Source organism: Argiope bruennichi, chromosome X2 (assembly GCF_947563725.1).
Source record: "Argiope bruennichi chromosome X2, qqArgBrue1.1, whole genome shotgun sequence".
NCBI lineage: Eukaryota > Metazoa > Arthropoda > Arachnida > Araneae > Araneidae > Argiope > Argiope bruennichi.
In genome coordinates this window covers 133332190-133359590 of record NC_079163.1, presented here as the reverse complement: position 1 = coordinate 133359590, position 27401 = coordinate 133332190, and the positions used below count along the sequence as shown (strand labels likewise).

At 29.8% G+C, this 27401-nt stretch overlaps 1 protein-coding gene across 2 annotated transcripts in view; it reads right to left on the bottom strand.

The window, feature by feature from the left end:
* LOC129960161 (protein O-mannosyl-transferase TMTC2-like) overlaps positions 1-19920 on the bottom strand; it is a 923323-nt gene extending 903403 nt beyond the window's left edge. For both annotated transcript variants that reach the window (XM_056073352.1, XM_056073353.1), the window contains exons 1-2: positions 19657-19920; positions 7795-7865 (exon numbers count right to left, since the gene is read on the bottom strand). The gene's annotated coding sequence lies outside the window, so the exon portion shown is untranslated. The remainder of the gene's footprint in view (positions 1-7794; positions 7866-19656) is intronic.
* Between the last annotated feature and the right edge of the window lie 7481 nt (positions 19921-27401).

The following is a 27401-nucleotide window of genomic DNA, read 5'->3' as shown; positions in this document are numbered from 1 at the left end:
TTAACATTAGCGGTGAACATATCGTTAGAACCGATTTTCAAAAAGTATAAAAACCAAAATATCGGATATATATTACTGAGTCTGAAATGAAATATGATTTGACAATTAAAATGCTTTAATTCATTACTGATATTTAAATTTATAAAAAAATATTGCTGTGGGTTGTCAATACTAGGTATTCAGTTTTTCTGATTTATTTTCATTTCATTTACATGCATATAACTACCATTCCTAGCAATAGTATTATGTGTTTCAAAAGAAAAATATTTTTCTCTTGGTTATTCCAGTAATTATAAAAGTACCAATGCATTACTGTTATATAATATATATTCATTATCATACATGAAAAAGATTAAAAAGCTGGATTAAAATAGACGATATGTCTCAAGCATTAAAGTGACATATTACTATGTAAAAATAAATTGATATTCCTTTAAATAACAAAATAATGCCTTTTACGTTTTTAAAAATCTTAAGAAAAGTAGGTGTACAGTTTCATTAGAAAGTTTAAATGACGAAGGATGCCAAAACACTCATAAAATTTTCTTGATGACCCTCACATGATGAGCCTCACTGCACCTGGCATTTCACTCACATTGTGTTACATTATGCTATAACGCCATGTATTTTTTTGCCCCCAATTAGCTCATTTCATATGTATTAGTTATAGTACGAAGTAACCCCATTCACTGTGTTCATGCCCTCTTATTCAGTCTTAAATCTGTTCAGAACCTGCTGCCTTATGATCGCAATCACATGAAAGAAAAGGCTTGAATTGCACCACAATTTTTATATTTCTAGGATATATCAATGGAATTATAAAATGAGTGCATTGTGTGAACCTAAGAGTTCGCTACTCACGAAGAGTATTGGGATGGAATAGAAGCTGAAATTCGCTGTCTTCAGACTCAAAGTTTAGATTCTGGCTTTATACCATAAAGTCAATAATTTTTAAAAAGTCATTTTAAAGGTATATTTAGATAAATTAGTATTACATTTCGAATTCATAGCAAATAAAGAGGTATTTTTCATCGTTAGGTGTATTTAAGACAATAATTTTAAAAAAATCAGATTACGTAACATGAATTAGCATCTTCAAGAAATAATCATATAATTCAAAGATTTTATATTCTTATTTTGTGTATTGATTATCAATCGGTAAAGCGTCATATAAAAGATTGATACTTTTTTTAATTAACTCAGGATGCTAGAATTCAGAATATTTAAATTATCCTTATTCTGCTTTCATTTTGGTATAAAGAGAAAAATTCAAATTAATGGCTTGCGAAAAACAACTTTGAATGGATCTATTAGTCAAGGTGTGTGTTTGAATGTAGATTCACTGTAAATAAGGTGTTTAGCTGTCATTGTGAAATTGATTTTGGATAATACTTTTCAACTTTGTTCCCCTTCCGAATTTCAATCAACATTTGGGACATCAATCCTGAGAGAGAATATCCAAGCTGCATATCAAGTGCAGAAAAGCCTAAAAAACATTTCATAGTGAGTTCTCCCATGTAGGGGGGGGATGAGAATTCGTAAAGGAGATAAGCACCTGAGTTCGTTGGGCGTGGTTGGAAGTGCGTAGGAATAAGATATGTTCCTTTTTATCTGGGTATTTTTTTGTAATGTTTCAACGTGTTTTCCCCGAGCACCTGCTTAGTACATCGTGTATGAAAGTTAAAAGCCTCCTCCTGTCAATGAACTGTACGTGACAGCAGAATTCACTCATCAGGTTGGTAACAACATCGTTTCCAAGTTTCTGTCATAATTTTATCAAATAAATATGACGGGATCACAACTTTTTTCTTGTGTCCTGATTGAGTATATAACCCTCATGTAGGATAACATTTACTTCATTTTGAAGGATGATTACTCATTTGGGTGTGTTCTTTCTTTAATTCTCTTCATTAATATATAGGGTTGTTATAGAATAACTTTCCCTAAGGACGCATTTGCAGGATAAATTAATGGTAGAAATGACACCAATTTTTAAGCACAGAGTATGGAATTATTTCAAATATAAAGGAAATCCGCTATAAAGCAGAAATTGTCTATGCAATATCCTATACACAGGAAAATCAAAACATTTAAAATGACCAGGTAGGGGACCTTAATGTTCATTAATAAAATATTTTCTGTAAGTTTCTAATTCTATGTCTTTCTTTTCTGTATGTGAATTTTTAAGCATTCGGGTATTAACGAAATTGTACAGTGTATTCATAGTTTTTATGGATTCATTTTCGTTCCAACAATGTCAAAATATCTTCTATTAATGAATTCATTTTTCTATACCTTCCGCACTCAGATATGAAAGTTGGTTGCATTCTATTCATTAGACTTCATTATAGATGCCTCCCATCCTAAAAAAAGATATTTTATGACCATCCTACAGATTTTTTTCTTATTTTGATATTTCTTATGTTATAATTTCTATAATCTCTTGGTATTATTTCTTATTTTAGATTTTATTCCAGCTATGCACATAAAATTAACTGAGAATTTTGGAATTTCTGCTTATTTTAAAATGACATAATCTGACATGATGCCCCAATAACAGCGATATAATTTAGACTAGTTATTACACACTCAAAGTAATGCTAAATTAATATGGTTTTAAGGAATTAATGCATAAAGTAGTATCTGGATTGCACGAGGAAAATGCGGATGAAAATCCCAAATAAGTAAACGCGTTCTCGCTTCGCTGAAGGGTGTAGAAAAGATAAATGACGTGTTGGGAGCGTTCCGATGATGATCCGTATCTTCTACTGTAGGGATCGGCGTTGAATCAGTGTTGACTATTTTGTAACTGGCACTATTATCCATGCTTCTATTCAGATGCACCCAACTGACAAAGATTCTGTTTGCTCGTAGACAAAATTCTAGGATACGAATTTGACACTGCCTCAATGCTCCAAATTCGTATAAAAAATCTGAAAATTTAACTCACCTGAATCACAATCTTAAGGTACAGAAAAAATCAGAAATGCTAATTAAAAAAAATAAAATAGGGATAGTATTTTCCCATTTATCTAAGCATGAGCAAAAACCTCGAAGGAAGAGCATTTTTTAAAAATCAATATTTATTATTATTATTTAATAAGCGAACTGTTATTTAACCCCAAACTATCATTTCATAAGTATAGGAAAGGATTTCGTTAGCAAAATCGTTCTTAACTTTTCGTATTTATCTTTTTTAATTCCATAGAATAGATTAGAGTAAAAATTTCTTTTTCATCAATTGTTTGAGCGCGAGGCTGAAAAAATAAAGTGACGTCATTCCTAAAAATTTCCAAGTTTTTCTTTAATTAGTCCAAAATCGGGAAAAATTAAGCAAGAGACATGCTTCAAGAGGTTTTAATAAAGATTAATTTATTTGAATTTATTTTTAGCTACTAATTAGTTCACAAAACGTTCTAAATTTTCAATGAAACATAGCGTAATCCTTTAGATTCAGTAATAAAACTGAGATGCATCAAAAGATTTAAATCTCTTAAAACTTGTGCACTTTTGAAAAATACTATAATTAATTAGATTTCTTGGCGATACTAAGCCATTTTTCAGTTTAAAAATGTCTAGCTTATTAGAAAGTTCTGAAAAGCGTGGAATTTTTGATTTTCATAGAGAACTTTCGATTATTTATTAATCTTATTATTTCAGTGCAGAAAGGCTTCACAGTTTCAACCTTTATCAACCTTTTTGATCTTAGATAAATTTGCTCAAGATTATACTCTCAAAGCTCATCAATCATTGCTGTCAACGAATCAATATCAAATATCGCAAATCAAAATTACAAATTTTTATGACCAGTTGAACAAGACACGTTTCACTAGTAACAATATTTTCTGAGATATCTTCAAAGGAAGTAATCGGAGTATGTAGCCTCACGATTGCTGCTTATATTCTGTTGCAGATTTATGTAGATGACTATTTTTTTCGAACATTGATTCGAGGAATATATATATTGAAACAAAGTCACTCATAATGAAGTCTTGGTAATTCATTATTCTCAAAGCAATTGAAATACTTTTGGCGCATTAATCTGAGCTCAGAAACCAGTCATTCGAGACTCAATAATATCTGACAGTTTGTTTCTTTGAGGATGGATTATATTAGCGCAACTGACAGATATTAAACATGCTGTTCTAAAGGTTAAGTAAAATAACTTGTAATAGCATAGAGAAGCATATATAAAAGAACATTTTAAAGTCATCAAAACATATTCTTTAAATTAAAATTTAAAAAATTAATTTTTAAAAATAATTTTTAATTATTTCTTCGAAGTAACGAAAGTAAACATTAGCACACAGCAAATTTCTCAAAGTCCTGTCAGAAAAAATATTGTCTCTTAGACCATAATATTTTATTTCCTGTATTTAGTCCAAGGAAGGGATGGAAAAGGTAACGGAGGCAAAATTGAATTTTGTATCGTTTTTTAATGAAAATCGACCATTGCAATACTTTCTGAAATCAAGCAGAAACATTTTGTAGAGTCCTCAAATTCTATTTGACAAAAAAAAAAAAAAAAAAAAAGCTTATAGGCATTTTTTGTCGAACTGTTCTTTCAATCCTGTTTTTCAACAACGCTAAATCTTTCAAATAGAAAGAATAAATGAAGGTATTACCAGTTCTTTTCTAAATCGATTCTTTAAGTGGAATGTTTGAAATTTCTGTTCAATGAAAAAATTTATTCTCGATCTAATTAAGCTATTTTTATATTTTATTGTTTAATAGTTATAATTTTTAATTTAATTTTTTCCTCTGAGATAAAGATATATTTATTCAAATACTAGGGAACGATATTAAAACTTCCAGTCCTCTCCCACCCCTTATGCTATAACGTAGCCAGATCCAAATTTAGAGGCGTGTTTTGGATAATCAATTCAATAACATAAATCAATAAAACTGCTCATATGTATTTTTTTAGAAAAAAATTCTATTCCACAGCACTTATTAATTAATTTGAAAAAGTAATAATACATGTGATAATAAATAAAGTAAAATAAAAAAACATGATATAAGTTTTTATTTGTAATATTTAAGGAAGCAGACACTTTGGTTAACAATTTATTAAGATTCCATTATTTAGTTTAACTTTTCGTTATGTTTCACATATTTTAGAAATCGCTTTACAATTTGTTCATATAATTTAGCTGGAAATACTATCATAAAGCTGACCATAATAACAATTTGTTTTGCTATAAAAGTAGTAGGACTTGTTCAATTAGATAGCATATATGTAGTAGTTGAAATATCCAGTGACTGTAGTCAGACAAAAGCAAAATATATTTCAAAATGGCACAGTTACTATCAAAAGTGCCACTGGTTTTCATCCAACATTAAAATTTGTTATACCAATTAGATACAATATAATGAAAAAAAGTTTATAACAATTAGTATTTGGTAAAAGATTTATTTATCATGCTATGATATTAATTAACAATTTATCGATTTAATTTAATCCTTTCATACGCAGTTTTCAGTTTCAAATTTTGAATATCTGAAATAGCAAACTCTTTGTTGCAAATCCCCTTCTATAAAATCACTGTCGCGCAGAAAAAAAAATGCTCGACTGAAATTTAAAAATTAAAATTATCTTTTAGCAAAAGACTTTTCTTTCTACAATCTAATTGAAGATATTTTTAAAATGTACAAACATTTTTTTAGAATTATAAAATAACCTAGCGTAAATAGTAATTAATTAGGAATTCCACTAGAATAATGTACTTTATGTTAATTTGCCTTATAATTAAATGGAGTTCAATACTTTCCAAAAAATAACGAGCAACACTCTAGTTCGCTTATTTATTCATTCGGGCCCTGACTGCAATGCATGAAACTCATTTAGTACGAAACACTGTAGACAAGATTTCGAAATTTTGCAGTTTTATTAAATACGAAAACTTTGCTAGTTTTGAAGATGTTTCCATGTTCTGTAAAAAACAGCAAGCATAAGCCGTTCCACTAGAACTTTTACAATACGCAGATGTGAAATAGTTCTAAGGAAAATGATTTAGGATAATGGAGGTTGCTTAGAAAATAAACCATTTGAGGAAGAGGAATAGAAAGGAGTAAACATTCTCACTGCAAATTCCTACAGGCGCTGAGTCGGAATAGAAAGCATTCGAGTAAAGCAGTATTTTGCGTTGATAAGCGGAAAATGCTGAGAAATTCCGGAGTTGACTACAACGACTGAGGATGCGCCTAATTCGTTTAAGTCGCGACGCAAGGAGAAATACAGTAGAGGGCTTTATGTCCTGTCTCAAAAGTTGCTCCGACTTCCGCCACAAGAATTCTGAGAGATTTCAACTTCTTAAGATCCGATTACTTACGATGACTTAAACTTCTTTTCTGCCTCCTTGAAGTCCACCAAAAGTTCAGTAGGAAGAGTACAGAAATGTAATTGTTGATAACGCATTATACTTTGGAATCATCAAGGCAGATGCTTCTCTGAATTGTTGGATACTGACCCGCAGACAGCCAAGAATGAAAAGTGGCAGTTGCTTGCGGTTATGATGAAAATAATTGATTACGATTAGATTAGAATTGAGTTAGGGCGCGTTAAGCAAGAAATTTTTGGATCACCTAGTTGAAAAATGCATCTTACCATGAATGTCTAATCTTATTTTCCACATAATGGATCTAGTATCGGAAGTAGAATTCGAAGAAAAGTTGAGCCAATAGTTTTTATGAGCAAGTATTCATTTCGCTGAACAAGAGATTAAAGCATTCATTATTTTTTACAGATGTGGTTTGCACTTTTAACAATGTCTCAATAATATTGCAAATGTAACTTACGTTATTTTCAGAATTTTTAACATTGTTTTAACACATTCATTATAATTAGCCGGATTTTATACAATTCTTTTTTTTTATTTATGGAAGCCCTGTTTTTGTTTAAGACTTACAGTACAATAAATTTAATCTTGGGTGGGTAGTTTTAAAGATGAAGAAAATCATATTTGTATAAATATGTATGTGATATATTAACAATTTTCTTAAATTGTTAATATATCACATACACATTTAAAATGATGTATTTGAAGAATGTTTATTTAACATTTCTATTGGAAAGAAATTGTATATGCATTCAACTGTATAATGCTATCCAATTTAACTGCTTAATTATGACTCCTCGAATTTCCACCAAGAAGAATCAAATGGATTTATTTGAGAAGAATGAACTTATTTTGTTTTTCAAAGCAGTGAGTCTTCACTGATTATTAGAAAAAGCCAGAAGTGTTCATTATTATTATTCCTTCTCTCTCCAAATTTGTCACTCCAGAGTTAATTAATATTCTTACCAATTTCATTTCCTTGTACAAATATTTCATAAGTAAGGCTCCCCAAGCACTGTAATATGTTGATGATTCGATCGGAGAATTTCTTTATTAAGTTGATTTGATGTGATTCTGCAATATTATCAGCATTGCTTGAATCATTCGAGTACACTGAGGAGATCTACTTAACAAAATGCATCAGAATGAGAACTATTTCGTGTTTCCAGTTTATTGCTAAAACTCGTTTTGTCATTCGAGTTCACATCAAAAAATGGGATGAAATAGTTTGTTAATTCCTTTATGCCAAGTTATTTGCAAGATTTACTGAACAAAATAATTTTCTTGCATATTTGTTTTATATTTGTGACACTAATAACTACCAAATTAACAAAGGTATTAGAATGCTTCATTACTCTAAAATAATTCTTATAGACGCGTATTATTTATATGAATCCCCATAAATAATGTAAGCAGTAGATAAGTGAAAAAAAGAAGACATGATAAAACTACTGACCTTAGAATTCAAATCAGGCTGGTTCTAAATCTTCTCAGCACCTGTTCAATCTTCAAAGAAACTTTCGAAATCTGAAAATTATGGAAATATATACTATTTGAATATTTATCAGGCTTGTTTCAGTTCATTTGAGTGAAAGCTTAAAATAATAATTCTCGACAAATTGCTATCAAATAGTGATTAGAAAAAAGTAAAGTAATCATTTTAATGTAAATAAAAAGCATTATGGCTATATATGTATTTATGTATGTATGCAAGTATGTATTGATATTTTAATTTCCTAAGCAACTGGGCAGAAATTTTCAAGCAGATTTTGAACACTTATTATACAAAACATGAGGAAGAATACTGTCAGTTTTTCAAAGTGCACAAGTTAATTAAATGTTCAATTAATTGGAAATGAACAAAAGTGTTTACTTTCTTACATTTTGAACAACTTCATCATTATTTTTTTATTTATTCTAAAACATTTTTTCACGATGCTTTTTTTTGTTTAAAGTAGTGATTAATCATATTTAAAAATTGGCCTTGGGTAACTACTCAAACGAAGATAAACTTTCTTAAACTTTAGTTTTTGTGTACAAAATTTGCTGTACGAATATAGCAAATATGAAATAGTTATGAAGAAAAATAGCTTAGTGCTTTTTAAAAATCATCTGGTTTAATTGATAGTCTAAGATCAATTAAATAGAGACAATAAAATTCACAGTAGAGATTTTAGACGATAATAATATTTCATATATTGTAATATTTTATACAAAAGAACAGGTTTTCATCAATAATATTATACATGAAAGGATTTCAATCCAGATAAATATCATCTAATAATAATAAATACAATACAATCGCTATTTAAATATAAAAAGGTAGCATACAAGTAACTATTAGCTTAAGAAAAACTTACAACCAACATTTCTTAATTTTGAAAGTACAGAATTATTTCTATAAGCTGCATTAATTTTTTTATTTAAAGAATTGCTCACATTGGTACAAATATTGTTTTAAAATCGGAAATGAACTTAAAATTAAAAAAAAAGAGAAATGAAATAATCATATATTAAAATTATTATTAATGCAATGCATAAAAAATTTCAATATTTTTATAAAATTAAAGGATACACTTTTTCCTGTTTTTAAGGATTAAAAAGTATTTAAAAAAATAAAGGCATCTGTTTCTCCATTTCATAAATTTTCTATGTGATCCTATTTTATTTAGAATCTCAAAACTGTATCGGTTAAGAATCCGAAATATTGCTCAAAGAATTCGATATTCTTCAGAGGCTCAAAATAAAAAAAAGGCATAAAATACTGTAACAACAAAAAAAAAAATCTAAATAAATTCGGATTTTTTATTTATTTATTATTTTTTTTTATTTTATTTTATTTTTTATTTATTTATTTATTATTATTATTATTATTTTGACTTTCACACTTATGAAAACAGAAGAAATTGCTATTCCTGAAACCTACTATGCGAAATTTTTCTTTTGTCAGTGAAGATTCATTTGAAAAAAAAGTTCAGTTTAATGCATTTAATGTAATGACTCATTCTATACAAACATTTAAGTTACTTCTTTGCAACAAGAATGCTCGTCTGCAGCTGAATGACAATATAAAAGATAAGAACAAAGCTGCATTAAATATCTTTGAGCGTTTGTTTACAAATACAATAAATAAATAATTGCAATCGTAGCAGTCCTAAGAGGGATCTAATGGATTGCATTATATGGATAAAGAGAAAATAAATATTTCAGTTTTCCCTCGATGATCTACTAAATCTCTGTGCGAAAGATGGAAAAAACTACAGTGCTGCTCTCTATTGGCCGAATAAGAAGACCTAATCAGTATGACTTGGATAGCAAATTCGAATTGTTAGGAGATCAATTTTGCAAAAGATGAAATTGCTATCGGGCCTAATGTTAAATACTAGATATCAATATGGGAGAATACCTCTCTTCTCCATATTGATATCTAGTGTGTGAGCCAAAACAAGAACAACTATTTGAAAAATTTAATATGGCTGAAGGCCAATCCAACATTTAAGACCTATAATTTTTTCAATATTTATGCAGATAACTAGATTTTGAAAAATGCAGAATTTACTGAATAATTTTCAGTTTCTTCAGTTATGTATGAATTTTCATCAGATATTTCACATTGCAAACATTTTTCAAAGTAATTCCTTGTAAAATTTAAGAATTTATTTAGAAATTTAATCGCACACTATATGCGTTATCCTACACGATCATCCTTCAATTTATAACAAAGTAAGTAAATAACCTAAATATATTTAGTTTTATTAATCTAATAATCACAATCAATGAATTAATTTTCATACGTCATTCTTGAGTATTTTATTAAATAAGTGCCTTTCAACAAGCAGCAACTGGATGCTACTTTGTAAAAATATATTTTTGAAAGTAGGAGACACTCTTTTAATGATTCTGCATAAATGAGTTAATGAACTTTACCGTCTCATTTATTCATTAGCTTTATACGATTCATTGATTTTAAGTTTATATTAGATTAAAAAATATCTGATGTGAGAGAAAAAAAAACAATTAAAATAATGAATCATACTAACACATTAATAATTTTATAAAGGAAAATAATTTTTACTTTTGTTCATCATTAATTATTTCATTTGAAATTCCGAGAAAATCTTAAATGCCTCTATATTTTTTTGATTCTCTAATAAGATTTCATGAAAACTTTTATGATGAATCAATGTTTGCTGAAAGTAGAAAAATAAATCATCAGAAATCATTAAGAGTTTAATACATTCTTTATCAATTATTATAAAAAAGGAGTAAAAAATTACTAGGAGACTACTGTTAAGGATTTTGCTTCTAGATAGGTGTTTATAATTGTCAGCGTAAGATTTACAATTGACAGTATTTTCGCTAGGCAACGAAAACCGTAAGGCATTTCATTACATCAAAGCCCTGCAAATTATTGATTTCACCCTTTCAAATAAACTAACATCAAAATAAAAAGTAATTACTCTGCATATTCTTTAATAATGTTAAAAAAACGTACATTAATATTGTCACAAAATTAAGAAAAACCAAATGAAGTTGTAAATATGAATATATACGTATATGTAACACTTTTTTAATATTTTAAAGAATTTATTTCAATGTCATTTCTATGCAAACAGAGTCAAGAGAATTTTATAGATTTTCAAAATGCTATCCCTTCTATCAGCATTTCCGAAATTAAACTCCAAGATACTGAATCAAACATGTCTTTTCAAAAGAAACTTGTAAAGGAATAGCTGTTTGAAGCAGTTTCATTCAAATATAATTATTCATAAGAAATTTTAAGTATGCCGATTTCTAATGAACATTACTTAACATCTAAGAGAGCTGAATTCGAGTATTATCATCATACTGATAATATTTTATTATTTTATAATTTATGATATTTTATTAATAACCTTCTCAAAACATCAAATTATTCTATAGCCAAACGATAATTTTAAACCTGTCTCTTAGCAACTGTCTGTTTTCCAGACCTGTAGAAATTCTTAGATTCATGTTTGCATCGTTGTGCAATGAATCATAAACATTTTTTTTAAAATATTGCAATGACATTAAAATTATAAATAAATGCACATTTATTTTTTATTTTTTTCATGTCATTCATAAGTCTGCTTAAGCCTGAAACCATTCTTCATTTAGAAAAAGTAGTCTAAAAATTTAAAACTGAAATTAAAAGGATAATGAAAAATTATTCATACATATCTCAGCATTATGATTCAGCATGTTAATGATTATTTAAATCGTAAGTGATGGAGATTCGTTCATTTCAAGATCTTTCATACTAATGTTCATTCTAACTTACTTTCAGAAAATCCATGAGTCACTTTCAAGTTAAACCAAATAGGATATATAACATAAAGTAAAGAATTATTCGTTTAATATTCCGACAAACACGTCATGAAAATTATTATATATAGTTTTCATGTCATAGAAAACAACTGCTTTCATATAACGAGAACAACAGCAGTTCATTATTTTACGAATGCGAATTAATCTTTGGACAAAATCTGGATATCTTGCGGATAAAACTTTTTTCATAACTTGTCATTGGTAATTCCATAATGATACTTGGTGAAAATTTCCTCTTTTGTTTTTATTTTCATTTATTTCATTTTTTTATTATTTCAAATCAAACCATTCAGACGTCATTTTTTGATTAAAATTAATATTAGAAAATCCGAGATGTTAACTGAAATTTTAGCTGATTTTATACTTATTTGAAAAATTAGTTGCATAAGAATATTCGGAATTAAAATTTAGTTCTGAAAAAACTGAATTTTGATGCATGATATAATTGGAGAAAAATAATCTCAATAAAAATCACAGAAGAATTTGGCATAAAGTTTCTTAAACTATACGACAATACATTGAAACATTAGAGTCGCAAAATTTTTAAATAGATTATATTTTAATCAATTTATCATTTCCAAAGTAATAATTGAAAAGGCTTAGTGTCATGGATTTTATTAAAATTTTCTTATAATTATTTTTAAATTTTTAATGCTAATTTTATTTTTAAATGTTTATAATTTAAGATTTTTTATTTTTTTATTTCAGTTCGAACAATATTTTTTTTTCTTCTTGAAAATGGGCTTCGAATATTTTTTATTCAAAAATCGGAATAGAGTTTTGGAGATAACAGTAACACTAAATTACTTAAAAATAAACTGCCTCAATAATTAGATTATGGCATTATTACATTACTGTCTTTTTCAACTTCATAAGATCCTGAAACTGGTAACATTTTTTTAAACAGATTTAATGTACCGTCTTCATAAATGCGTAAAAGCAATAATAGAGTTAAAGTGAACGGATAATCTTCAAAAAATAATGAAATGACAATAGTTATAAGCAAGCATCAGAACTAAAACGATTCCATAGTTTAATTTCGAAATTTTTTAATATGAGGAACATTTTTCTTGCCACCAAATGTCTAGTCCCTGACAGTAAAGGATTCTATCTTTCTAATTTATAAACAATTTAATATCTTCCATTTGACTTACGTTCTCAAAAAATTCAATTCCTTTTACTTTTCTCCAATTTGTCTATCGCTTTCTAGATTAATAGACATACAAGAAAAATGAAGCATTTTATTTGTATCATTTATTGGATTTCCTTCGGTAGAATTTATTTATTGCTACTTTTCCCGTAGATTTAAAAGGAAACAAAAATTTATTGAATTTATATTACCTTTCCCTTGTCTTTAACGCAAAATTTCGAATCATTTATTGAAACTTGATTACTTCGAAACCGTCAAACTATTTTCGCAGTTTTCTGCTGCGAAAGGGAGTGTCATGTTATTTAACAAGGAAATTTTAAGAAAACTTAAAGATTCGTAGAAAAAGCCGTTAGAAAAAAACGAACAATTCACAAAAATTATATATACCGCTAATGAAGCCAATAAATTCTTTATATTTTTTATCTAGATGCACTTCACAAATAGGTTGAGTTCAGTAAAAAATAGATAACAGAAGTCTAGAGGTCAATCTTACAGACATGTTTTTCGCTCACGTTTCTTCCCCCTGCTATATCTTAAGTATAGAAGAACCAAGATATTAGAACCCCAGTTCTCGCTTTCCTTGGGGAATGAACGTCGTTAATTGAAGAAACTCTCACCGGCGTTGAATTCAAAGAGCCCCTAGTGCAAAAAATCGCTTCCATTTCTTCTACACGAAACACTAAATTACCCAGAACCATCATTTTTAAGATATAGATGTAGAATCTACGGCCTAAGATAGCGTTAGTGGGATACGAATTTGCTAAAGCACTAAGACTCGGTGCTCCTCATTATCCCTCTAATAAATTGTGAGGCATTGCGGTAATCAGTCATTTAAATACGAACAAATATTTATGCGCTTCTGAGGATTTCAATTGGAGAAGGATAAGAAATGATTCTTGTGAGGGGGCAAGATACAGATTTTGATACAGATCTCTTTTTCTTTTCAATCATCAACATGCGTCTCACGCATTGACGCAGGCTCGCTAATAGACACATTTTAGTGCAGTTCCACCACAAGGTAAAAAGAGCGCATTACATCCTTTTAGTCTACAAATATGACAGCAATAAAATGATTCTGGCTAAATTTTCGGATATACTTATTCTTGGCATGAAACAAGATCGGAGGATCCTTTTACGCATTGACGCAGGCTCGCTAATTGACACATTTTAGTGCAGTTCCACCACAAGGTAAAAAGAGCGCATTACATCCTTTTAGTCTACAAATATGACAGCAATAAAATGATTCTGGCTAAATTTTCGGATATACTTATTCTTGGCATGAAACAAGATCGGAGGATCCTTTTAGTTCAGTTTTCATTTTTATTCAATTTCTGATAAACATTGTTTCTTTGTGCGTAATTATTATTCTTTCCAAACTTTTTAATAGATTTTTTATCTGCCTACCCTGCTAGTTTTTTTTTTTTTTTTTTTTTGATAAAATGGCTTTAAATAAATTGGTAATTCTTGTTAATGGGAAAAAATGCCCTGATTTAAGTATTCTGCCGCTATCCATTTAAAGAAGTCGTTTAATATAGGAAAAACTATAATGAGATCGTGTTTTCTTACAGTTTTTTTTAAATGATTTATATTCTTTCTAGTTATAATAATCTATACGAAAAATCTAGAAAAATTGTGGATGTGACCTATGTAATCAATTGAAATTTAGCTTTCAATTAGAGTTACAAATTAGTGTTAAACTGATTTCAAGACAAAATTAACTTTGTTTGCATAGAAAAGGAATTCTTTCACCTCACATCAAATACAAACTTCAATCTGAAAGAAATAGAAAATCATTATTTTTCAAATGAAATACAATCTTTCGTTGGAAAGTCAAAGAGCAATAGAATACGCTGTAAATTTTTGAGATGCAGATTTACTTGTTTTATTAGTTAATCGATTATAGATTAGTTTTCAGTTATTTCAGCTTAACCAGTTATATTTATGTTCTCAACAAAATTTAAATGTAATCTGAGTTTAGTTATATTTACTGTTTCCAAGAGCTAGCAGAGTTTTCCAATTTGCAAGTAATCCGACAAATTTTGTAAGATTGTTTCATGGTAGTAAATAAGTGTTTTACGAAGCATGCTATATTTTCTGTTAATATATGTTGGAAAAATATTATGAATTTTTTTTTATTAGTTGTTGCCTTTTCAAAGATAATTCATTAAATTCTTCTTTAAAACATCAATAAATTACATTCAAAATAATCATACCATTTCACTAATTATATATATTATATTCATTGAAAGAGAGCTGATGTAACATAGAGAAGCTTGAGGAAAATCGATCAACATCTGCAGAAATTTGAAAATAAATTTGGAACTTTTTCTAATAATGGATTGATATACTTAATAACTGGATATTCTACAGTAAGATTAAATAAATGGATATCTAATAATTGGTTTTGATAATTCTAATTATTGGATATTCTAATTATGAAATGAAAAGTCTTCAATGAGTTTTACATATTATAAGCTATGAAATCATTTTATTAACTCCTTTTTAACTGATAAATTAGCTCCAACTATTAAAATTATTATCAATAGTTTTATTTATACATTAACAAGACATTGATAAAAATGAGCAATGAAGAAAACGAAAAAGTGTGTGTGTGCAGTATGGAAATTTATCCAAAAAAAGCAATTTGATAAATGAGATATGAAGAATTCAATTTTATAAAACAATAATATATTTTTTAACCCTTTATAAGGCCGTGGGAAGTATGCTTTCCACCAAATTTATCAATCTTTGTATGAAATTTTGTAGGTTGGCATAAGTTCTGACAAATTTTTTGAGTGAGTCAGAAACTTAGATGCTTCAGTTCTTTATCTCAGACAAAATGATGTGTCTTGATTTGTTACTTAATTATTAATTAACCAAATTAATTAATTAATCAAATTAAATTTATCTAATAAACTAAATGAATCCCTTTTCTTATTTTAATTTCTAGCCTAAAAATATTTTAACATAATATGACTAGAAAAACATGGTTAATTCAGAATTTTCCATATGAAATGTGCTGCAATCTCAACCACTTCTCAGAGTTTAACTTAATAAGTTCCAATTTTAAGAATCTTATAGAAATGATAGAAAGTGCAAGCTGTATAGGTCAACAAAGAAAATAGCCTTCATTAATATTAATGGTCGAAAATAATACTCATAATTTTCAATTTTGGAAATGCGCATCCTATTTCAGATTTCTAAAAATTTAACGGATTTCACCGCGAACTAACAGCATCAAGAACGCCATAGACCTTATAATTCGATGTAAAAGTTTCATAGAACCCATAAATTTGATTGACCCTTGTTTGAATGACAGCGACAACGGATGTTGTAACCAAGGAATCCTGTAATTAAACAGTAACATCAAAAGCAAACTGCAGAAGTATCTGAGGTAAATGAAGGAAATTCTTCACTAGAGCATCGAAGCGGAAACTGCATTTGAATCCTAATGGTCATCACTGGCCATGGTACAGACCATCCCGTAGGAGAAACGTCATGTCTTCAGAGTGGCAACTCAAACCTGCCCCTTGCTTCACCAAACAGGTAAGTGAGAATCAACATTCATACCAGAAGCTTCTGATCCTCCTAACTAGTGCGCCCAGTGTGAAAATAATTAAACTCTATATATTAAATAATGTGCAACAGGAGTTGGTTCAAAATTACGAGATTGGTCACAAAATTGCCCTCATGGTGTTTTGAAAGCAGACATAAAATTAACTAAATTAAGTTTTTAACCATTTAACAAATTTCACCATTCACTATCGACATCATACAGTATAACGTCACACTACACGCATGATGTCATAATGTTATAATTCAATCTTATAAATGGCACAACTACACGCATATCGTCATAGATCTTGTAATTCCATCTTATAAACGTCTGGCAATGGGCATAACATTATAAATCTTATAATTCTCTCTTGAAAGCATCACATTACGTGCATAGCGTCAGAGACATTATAAATGTGACCTTATAAGCGTCACACTAATTGTATAACGTCATAAACCATAAAATTCGAAATTATGAACATCTTATTACGCACATAACGTCATAAACCGTATAATTCAATTTTATAAGCATTACTTTACTCGCATAATGTCATAGAATTTATAAATTCCACCTTATAAATTTCACACTACAAGCATAACATCATTATACTTCGATCTTATAAGCATCGACTTTTAGAATTCGATCTTAAATATCTCATTAAGCACATAATTTTGTAATTCGACCTTATAAGCATCAAACTACTCGTATAACGTCACAAGCGTAATAAATTCGGCCTTATAAAAGTCACACTATATGTATAACATCACACACCTTAAAATTAGACCTTACATGTATAATATCATAAATTTAAAATTAGACCTTACATGTATAATATCATAAATTTAAAATTAGACCTTATAAACGTCTTTCTACCCTCATAACATCATAGACTTTAGAATTCGATTTTCTAAGAGTCTCACTACACGCATAACGTCAAAGACGTTATGAATTCGGCATTGTAAACTTCACACTGCATGCATAGCGTAATAAACTTAATTATTCGGCATTATAAACATCTTTCTACACGCTTACATCATAGATCTTAGAAATCAATCTTATAAACGTCTCATATACGCTCATAACGGCATAAGAATTCGACCTCATAAACATATGACGTCACAGACGTTGTGATTTCGACCTAACAAACATCACGCAACTTGTATAACATCATAAACCTTATGATTTGACCTGATAAACATCTTTCTACACTCATAACATCATACATCTTAGAGTTCGATCTTACAAACGTCTCCCTACGGCATTACATCGCATATCTTATAATTCAACCTTACAAACATCGTACTACGTATATAGCGTCACAGCCTTTAAAAATTCTATCTTATAAACGTCCTGCTACACGCATAACCTCATAAATTCGGCCTTATAATCGTGAAGTTACGCTTATAACGTCATAAGACTTCTGATTCGATCTTAGAACCTCTGAGTACTTAATTTTTCTAAGCTTAAAATACTATGCGCATAACGTCGTCATTCGATGTAAAAATTAAGTAGAAAGCACGAACTTCTGTTTACACTTTGTTGATTAAAACGACAACATCTTTTAAAAACAGTGTATCATATTATCAAGCAGTACAAAGAAATTAATCAAACAATGCTAGAAAATAGAGTGTGGTAAAGAATTTAGTACAAGAGAACCACTTATTCATTAATATGCTTACTCTCGCGTGAGTCATCTCTGATTCACAGCTGCATTTTAATTAGATAACCCCTTCTATGCAGCAGTTAAGAGATAGCAAAAATGATATAATAGATGGTTCGAATCACAGGCTTGGATAGTGGCAACAAACGTGCTCAATTCTTAAAACTCACGATAATCGCTTTATGTTAAGATGTATATAAACTGCTTTTTAAAGTTCCGTAATTTTAAGTTTGCAATTAATGCAAGAATATATTTTATTGTTAAACAATGATTAGAGATTATATCATTTTAAAATAAAATAATTAATTAAAATGTGAAAATCCTCACTGACGAAGTTGGAAAAAAGTGAGTTATTTTTTCGTTTTTCTGAAAAACCTCACATGCATATTTACTTAGAAATCCAATGACTTTCTAATGAATTATACACAGATACCTTTTGGCCAAGGATGAAAATAAGAATCACTTGATTTCAACCCTCGATGCGGTCAATCAATTTTATCCGATTCCCGAAAATTAGTATAAAATCAGAACATTTTTTGAAGTATTTATACTTTGAATCTTAAGAATATTTAGAAAAGAAATGTTTTTCTGGTTTTCAAGGAATTATGAAAAATGGAAGAAAGCCGCTTGATCGTTTAGAGGGTTGCACATAGAACTACAGTGAAAAATATTAATTTATAACATTCAATTTTAAATGATTATCTATTTAAAGATTAATTAGGAATTAATTCCAAGATTCGTTAACATCTTTAAGTCGCTAAATGGAATTTTAAAATTTTCAAAAAGTTTTAGCGTCAAGTTTCCGTTAAAATGCATCATTTGACGAAAGTTTCATTTTCTCTGATTACATATTGAAATTTGTAGGAAATTATTTCATTTACTATGTTACGCATATAATTTATGCATATTCAGTTATCAAACCAATTACTTTCAAATAACCATACTCAATCAGCACACATTAAGTCAAGGATGAAAATAAGAAAGGAAGAATAACTTCATTTCAACCCTCTATGCGGTCAATCAATTTTTTCCTATTCTTATACATTTCCAAAAATTTATTTAAAGTCACAATAAAATCTCCAAAATTTTAAAAATGTGTTATACTTTGAATCTTAAGAATATTTAAAAAAGAAATATTTTTCTGATATTAAAGAATCTATGAAAAATGGAAGAAAGCCTCTCGACCGCTTAAAGGGTTTATGCATATAGAACTATAGTAACAAAATATTCATTTATAAAACTCAGTTTTAAATTATTATTCTATTTAAAGATTAATTAAGATAGGAATTAATTCCAAGACTCGTTAACATCTTTAACAACGCTAAATGGAATTTTTAAACAGCTTTAGCTTCAAGTTTCCGTTAAAATGCATCATTTGACGGAAGTTTCATTTTCTTTGATGAAATATCGGAATTTATATGAAATTATTTCATTAACTATTTTTTATATTAATAGATGTGTACTAATACTATTTAATGAAATGAAAAATTCTGCGAGATAATACCAATAAGTGTTAAAACTTTCAGGAAAATTTTTTCGGAGAAATTAACAAGAAAAGAGTTGGAAAATGCATGTAATATTATAATTAAGTAATACAGCTTACCGTTTAGCAAGCTGCAGGGCTGAGGAGGTCTACGAAGATGGTCAGAGCTGAAAGCTGGCCAAGGGGCAGCTGGACCCTTAAAAGGGGAGGGATGAAATAATAAAAGTTTACAAACTTAATTTATTTTCTTGGAAGTTTATGGCAGACGTTAAGTAAGAGAGACTATATTGCGCTGAGTGCGCGACAGACAACTGAAACGGTCGTTCCCGGTGGGGCGATCATGCAATGAGCATAAGAATGAACTGAGGATACGTGCTGCCAACAGTTGACAGATCGCATCTGATCGGAGCGGAGGAGAGCACAGTAGGATATACCGTACGCGCCACTCCGAACGCCGCCGCGCATCGGAAAGTGCGCGAAAACCTGCCTGAATAGGACAGCAGTAGGTAGTGCCCTCTTGTGGAATTTTCGACAAACAGGGCAACTTTCGGAAGAAAACTCTGGGCGGAAACGATCCAACTCGTACTTCTGGTGGGAGGAGATTGAAACTTTCATCTTCACCGCATCTATCTGGCCATATGAAGGAGAATAATCCGTGAAGGATAAAAATGCGACGACCTGCATGTTTGGAGGGGATAACTTAAGGTACTTTTGGAGCGATTTATATTTGGATTGAATTTGATGAAAGGAAGTCATTAACATACTTTTCTTGTTAGTCCTTTAATATTTTTTCGTTGGTTGCTAATGGGTTCGTAACAGCTTGTGCAGCTAGAGAAATCTAGTTTTGACAAAAATATATATTGAACGGTAAAATAATTGTTTATAAAGTGGTTAAATAAAACAAAACGCTGGACGAAATTTTCCTCTCTTTTATTTCTGGTGTATATAAAAGAAATAAGTCAGAAAAATTTCAGAACACAACAATTTGCTCTAGAATCCATCGGGATATTTTCTATTGATTCATACATTTGAATTTTATCGACATAATAGATTAATTATTACCTTATAAGCGCTCTTTTCCACTTCTGTATCTTTTTAAACACATTGATAATTCATGTTGTCATCTACAGAATATTGTGTACGAATGTCCTTTTAGCAAAAATTATAATTAAAGCATTCCTATATTAAAATTTAAGTATATAAAATGACTATTTATAAAATGATTAAATGGAACATGATACGCAATAAGGTGGCATGGGATCGTAAGCAGAGTTTGATTAAATGCATTTTAAAGGAAGGAATAAATGGAAAATATTTTATTTATTTCGGAAATACAGAAGAGTTTCATTAATATATTATTATTTTGTTTTCTTGGGAATTTTATTTCTATAGTTATCCCTTAATTAATCTCATCAACACGAGTTTCAGTCATGTAACAGGACCATATTATATCAGCCCACATTTGGCGCTGATTGATAAATAACCGCAAATATGTTAACAAACATTAGACAAATTTGGCGTTTTCCGCTGACTGTGCATCGAATATTTTCCGATTTAATGGATTGTGAATTTCTAATCAGATACATGGATATATTAATTGACTGATAACTTTTTCTACTCATTCATGGATTTATGATGAAGGGTCATAGAAATGATTACTTTTAAAGCAAATAAATAACATTCAGATACAAGTTGTGGTTTTTTAAACTGATGGTACTCAGAGACCTCTGTAGCTTGAACTATCAGCCTCAAAGCCACCAAATTTTGTACGGGGACTATTGATGACATGAGAAAAAAAAATCCGCGAAAAAAAAAAATTAGTTTCAAAAGTTGTTGATAGGGGAAAATGTGGCGCTTTACACTTTAAGACAGCTAAAATTGTGCATAAAACACGGGGAAAAAATTCCATAATACAAAATCCCGATTACGTACTCGACACCAGCGCCAGCATTCTGAATTATAAAAAAGAAGTGGGTCATAGAAAATAATTTCAAGTATCAGTTGATTTGTAAAATAGGTCTCACTTTAGGACAGCGTGCATTACTTGTGAAGCTCTTTTATCTTAATCAATCTAATGCAGCGGTCTGTCTTCGCGAATTTAGAAGTCGAAACAATTTACGTAAAATACCTCTGTCAATTAATGCAGTGAAAACAATGATTAAAAAATTTGGGGAAAAAAATCTGGTTCTCTCGCAACTTGGCCTGGTAGAGGACGTAAACCGGTATCGGATGATACGATAACAGATGTTACGACTGTAATCATTGAAGGAAATCAGACGAGCAATGCTGGTAATAGCAGCACACGTGGAGCTTCTCGACAACTGGATGTTAGTGCTTCAATAGTATGGAAAGTTTGAAGAAAAATTCTGCAATTTTATCAATATAAAATTAGTTTATCCATATAATCCATGTCCATATAAAATTAGAAAATTATTTTATCCATATAATCCATGTCCATATAAAATTAGAAAATTATTTTATCCATATAAAATTAGCATGAATTAAAATCTACAGATTATGATCTTCGATTCCTTTGCTTTGACATTTCTTGAGAGGATGGAGGAAGACGAGGCTTGGCCTTGGACAGTTCTCTGGAGTGATGAAGCTCATTTTTATTTTAATGGGACTGTTAACACTCAGAATTCTTGAATTTGGGCTTCTGAACATCCCCATGCATTTCAAGAAATCCCACTCCATTCTCAAAAAGTAACTGTTTGGTGAGATTTTACTGTAGATTTTATCATCGGACCATACTTATTTGAGACTATTACCCAAGCAGGACCACAGACTTGTTCATAAAACGCTCAAATATATCATAATATGCTGGGTAGTTTTGTTATCCCACAATTTCAGCAAAGGCAATGCTTGGATGAAATTGTCTTTATGCAGAATGAAACTCCACCACATATTGGTACATCAGTACAGCAACTGTTGCACCATCACTTTACAGAAGAAAAAATCATTAGTCGCTGTTTTCGTGTTGCATGGCCACCTCGCTCCCCGAATCTAACTCCATGTGACATTTTTTGTGGGGTTATTTAAAATCGAAGTTTTATCTTGATGGAGTCTCGAACTTATCAGTTTTAAAGGAAAACATAACACGGTGTAATGATCCGATCAAATAAGAGGGTAGCGTTTAAAGACAATTTCTTTCTTTACATAAAAACAACTTGTTCTCATCTAAGTTAATAGGAATGATAATATTTACAATACAGCTGAAAGTTGAAGTTCCTCGATAAATTTCGGAGAAACAACCTCACATGAAAAGCTGTTAGCGCATCAGGCTACAACAGGGGTAGCTCTAGGAATCCACCTATATTCATCTAGTGGATCTTTACTCAGAAGCCCGATTCACACGAAGCTTCTAAAAAAACCCTCTTTCTTCTCTTCCAAAAATCTCGCATTTTATTTTCTATTAAAACTCCGCCTCTCATTTTTACATTGTTGCACTTGATCTCCCAGTTACCCAATAGTCATTCAGGGAAAACCTTAATGGTCTCCAGTCGACCGTGGAAATGTCCGTTAATGATCCACCCTCATATCTGACCCTTCACAATGAAAAAATAAAGATTTACATCCGAAGGGTTTTACACTCTTCTCCTTTGAAGATATATTTCCTTGGAACGACGAAAAACGCACGTGTGGGTTTTTATCTGGACTTAACTAATGGCAAGATGACTCTACTCAGGGGAGGATTCCTGCCATCTAGCAGTTTGGAGGCACTTAACAATATGGGGGTATTACACAGTTGATGAAACAGCTGGCCGGAAATGCCAATTATCGAGTGTGGGAACCAGGGAACGTTACAGTGGTCAACAGGTGTCTCACGGCAAGGGAGCTCAATCTTTACAACGGACTGCTATGAACATGCCTACTGAAATGTTGCATTCAGCTATAGAGAGTACGGTGTACAGAATGCAATGCTTAGTCCAAGAAAATGGAGGTCATATTGAAAATAGTCCGTGTCTTCCCCGGGAAAGCGATTCTACTGAATAAAACAAAGAATAAAAAGAAAATCGAATAGAATCTCCTCTTCTTTCTTTCTTTTTTTAAAGAATTTGTAACAATTTACAGAAGTTATTTTTTCGAATAAAGCACATTTGTGAAAACATTAATTCTTTTTTATTCATTTATCTGTTGACTGTAGCTTTTAAAAAATTTATCATGCAGTTAAACTTAAAATTTAGATAAAAAGCGTCACAATATTCCCTACCGACAACTTTTGGAACTATTTTTTTTTCCGCGGATTCCCTTTTTCCATGTCGTTAATAGACCCCGTACAAAATTTTGTCGTTTTGCGACTGATAATTCAAGCTAAAAAGGTCTCTGATTACTGTCAATTGAAAAAAAAAAAAACCCTGTACTTCAGTTTAAAAGAATTTGATTATCTTTTATTTTAAAAATGATCCAGTATCTTCAAAGGTTATTAATGATAGTATTCATTGTGCTATTTAAAAAACATTTATAATTTTCATGTCAACTGAAGCGCAGTTAAATCATGTCATTTGATTTTCACTAAAAATAACCAAAAGGAACTTGATTAGTAGAGCGTGATCGCTTTTACTTATGTTATTCTAATTTTAGTGGTTTTTTTTTTTTTTTTTTTTTTTTTTTTTTGTATTAACGAAACTTCATTGAAGGCAGCACTAGCTGTTTGGGAATGTATCTCGTTATTTTTAATTGCGATCAAATGACGAGTACACGTATACACCTGGACTGGCATCCTCTCTCTAAATGTTTGTCTCATACCATTGAGAAGTTGCCTGACTACAACGAATTAAATTTCCACTAGACCATCTTGCATGGTGGTTTTTCGGTGTAATCGGTTCACGATCCTGGAATCCTCCTATACCAGAGTCAAGAATACAATACCTTACCGCCAGAACAATATTTGGTATACTAAATCTTGTAACATCGATTTTTTTTTTCTCAGATGAACGAATATTATTATGTTGTAACTATTCTCAATATAATTTATTTACAATCTGCTGATTATTATAAGCAAATACTTATAATTTAATGAGACTAAAGTATAACTTATTTTTCAATATTACTAGGTTTTCTCTCTCAGAGCTCACTTAGGTGTATAAAAAGTTTCTACTAAGGATTATTTGCTTTTTAGTAAGTAATGTGCAGATTATCTAAGTAAACGGCAGATTAATTAGGTAGTGTGAGAAGTCTTAACACATTAGTGCTTTTAATCTTTTGATCACCGAAGTAATTTGCACATTAACCTTTAATTGGGGAGGTGAAATTTTAGGACTTAACTGGGGAGGTGCGGTCTACGAGACCGCATTTCATTTACACTCAAATTAAATTTTCTAATGAATGTTTTAGTATGAAAAACTGCCAATATATTTTGCAGATATTTTTCTTGATATATAGATATGTCTTAGAAATTTTTCAAAATATATTATCATTGAAAAAAGTAAATGCGTTGCAAGATATGTTTTCTTCTCAAATTACATGTTACAATAAATAATATTCTTGATAAAACATATTACTTTTGAAATCATATTTATTTTTACAATATATGAAGGTATATAGAAGGCTATATAATTGAAAATTCAACAATTATATGAAAAAAATAATTGACAATGGGTAAAATTGGTCATTTTTTATCGGCTTGTGTGATTTTCATAGCACGGTTTTCTAGCGCATTTTAAACATACAGGTTAAGAACTAGTATAAAAATCAATCTATAAATTCTGTATATATATCTCTTGGTTTATTAATATATTTTATAAATTTTTCAAAATACATTATCACTAGAAAAATTAATTATGTTTGAACATATATATCAGAATCAGCTGAATGCGAACTTTCATCGAAAAACTCTTCTGTACAATTATCCTTATCACTAAAATCACTTTCTGCTTCATTTAAAAGTTTCTGGAACACTGCTTCATAATAGTATCAGTAAATTGGATGTCATTTCGGGGCCCAAGTTTTAGCCCCATCTGCTAAGCCTTGTTTATCATTGAGACACTAACAGGGAGGTGCGGTCTTAGAGACCGCGCTTAAAGAAATAACTGAATTATTTTAAAAGGCATCCGCCGAAATCGGTTGAAAAAGTGCACGTGTATTGAAGGTCACAAAACAGGAAGCTACAGGGTTAATCTATTCAATTGAGCTAAAAATAGAATAGGGGTGACCGAAAATCCGCCGCTAGCGGTCTCACAGACCGCAAGTCCCCAGTTAAGGGTTAATTCTACATATAGCTGTATAATAGCAGTAACATGTCTAATGTAATAGGAGTTATCTGTAAAGGAGACTTCAATTCTTATAGACAAAGCATCGCTGTTTACATTATTTATATTTTTTTGCTGAAATCGGATTATGTTCATATGTGTGTTGTTCATACGTTGTATTCATAAGTGTGAAGCAATATTTTTACCTTCAATGATCAGATTTCAATTTTCAATGAGCTTCTTTAGTGTATTATTAAAGCTAATATGGCAGAAAATTAATTAAGCAAACCTTTTTTTTCCAGTTCATAAAGCTCAGTTAGCCAGTATTCATTCCCATCATTATAAAGCACTATTTATTCCTGAAACTGGACATTTCGCCTCATCGACTCAGCCTTGAACATGCTCCACAAGTCCTGTTCGTTATATTTCACTTAATCCTATAGATTGCCACGCACTCTATAGTCAGCTTCATATTTACAATCTGGCTATTGTCCGTGTGACAACAATGCAAAGGAAATTGATACAGCTAGTGATTAATAATGCCTTAACTTTATCAAAAGAATAAATCTGTCACGGATTTAATTTTTTGTCTGCTGTTTATTTTAATTGCTCAAGTTATTAAAAATCATTAGATAGGAAAGCATTATAATATGATTTCACTCCTAAAGTAACTCCACATTGATTTGAGAAAGATAAATTTTAAATTGCTTATTCATTTTTCTATATAGATACGGAATGAACTTAATTGAAATGATTACATTTTATATCTAAAAATAAATTCTTTTAAAAAAAAATCTTTACAAAAATAATTTGGAGTTTGATTTCCCGATGCTCTCTTGGTTTTATTTTCTAGATAATTATTTTTACAATGACAAGCTTCATTATTTCTGATATTTACTTTCAGATTTCATTCATTTCAATATTTGTTTTCAGATCATATTTATAATGAGATCTTATTATATTTTATGGAACAAACATTGGAGGTATCTTAAGCTATGATCGTATAAAAGCTACCAGTCACATAATTAACCAATATTAAATAATTCAGAATTCATTTTGTTGTATGGTATTTAAAAATAATTTATTATTTGAACATATTTTAGTTCTTGACTTCCATAATTGACGATATGAGAAAGAAACTTTATTTTAAACAAAATATAGATAATTATATGATAATAAAATAATTCTACCATCTTAATATACAAAGAAATACTCATTCAAACATTGGTAACAAGACCACTTATAATTTTTCATGATTTGAGATTTCATTCATTGTAGTTATTATATTTACATTAATGGATTTTAATTATATCTGATTGTTCAAAATGAACAAAATTTGAAACCAATATTTGTTTGAGTTTTCGTCCAGACAAATCATATCAAAAATGTACTTCCTGTTTAACTCTCATAATAGAAATTCATGGAAGTTTGCTGTTGAATGAGAATTAAAAAACTACTCAGATTATGTTTGCTAATTTCATGGGAAACCAGAATCATTATTGGACAATATAGATAACGGCTCAAATACTAAGGCAGAAAATACTTACCATAATTCACATGAATCACAGAAATCACAAAATATTATACAGTATTGCTCGGTTGTGTGTATATTTTACAATGCTCTACCATATTTCCGAGTGATATATGAAAAAATGACTCATTAACAAGCGGGAA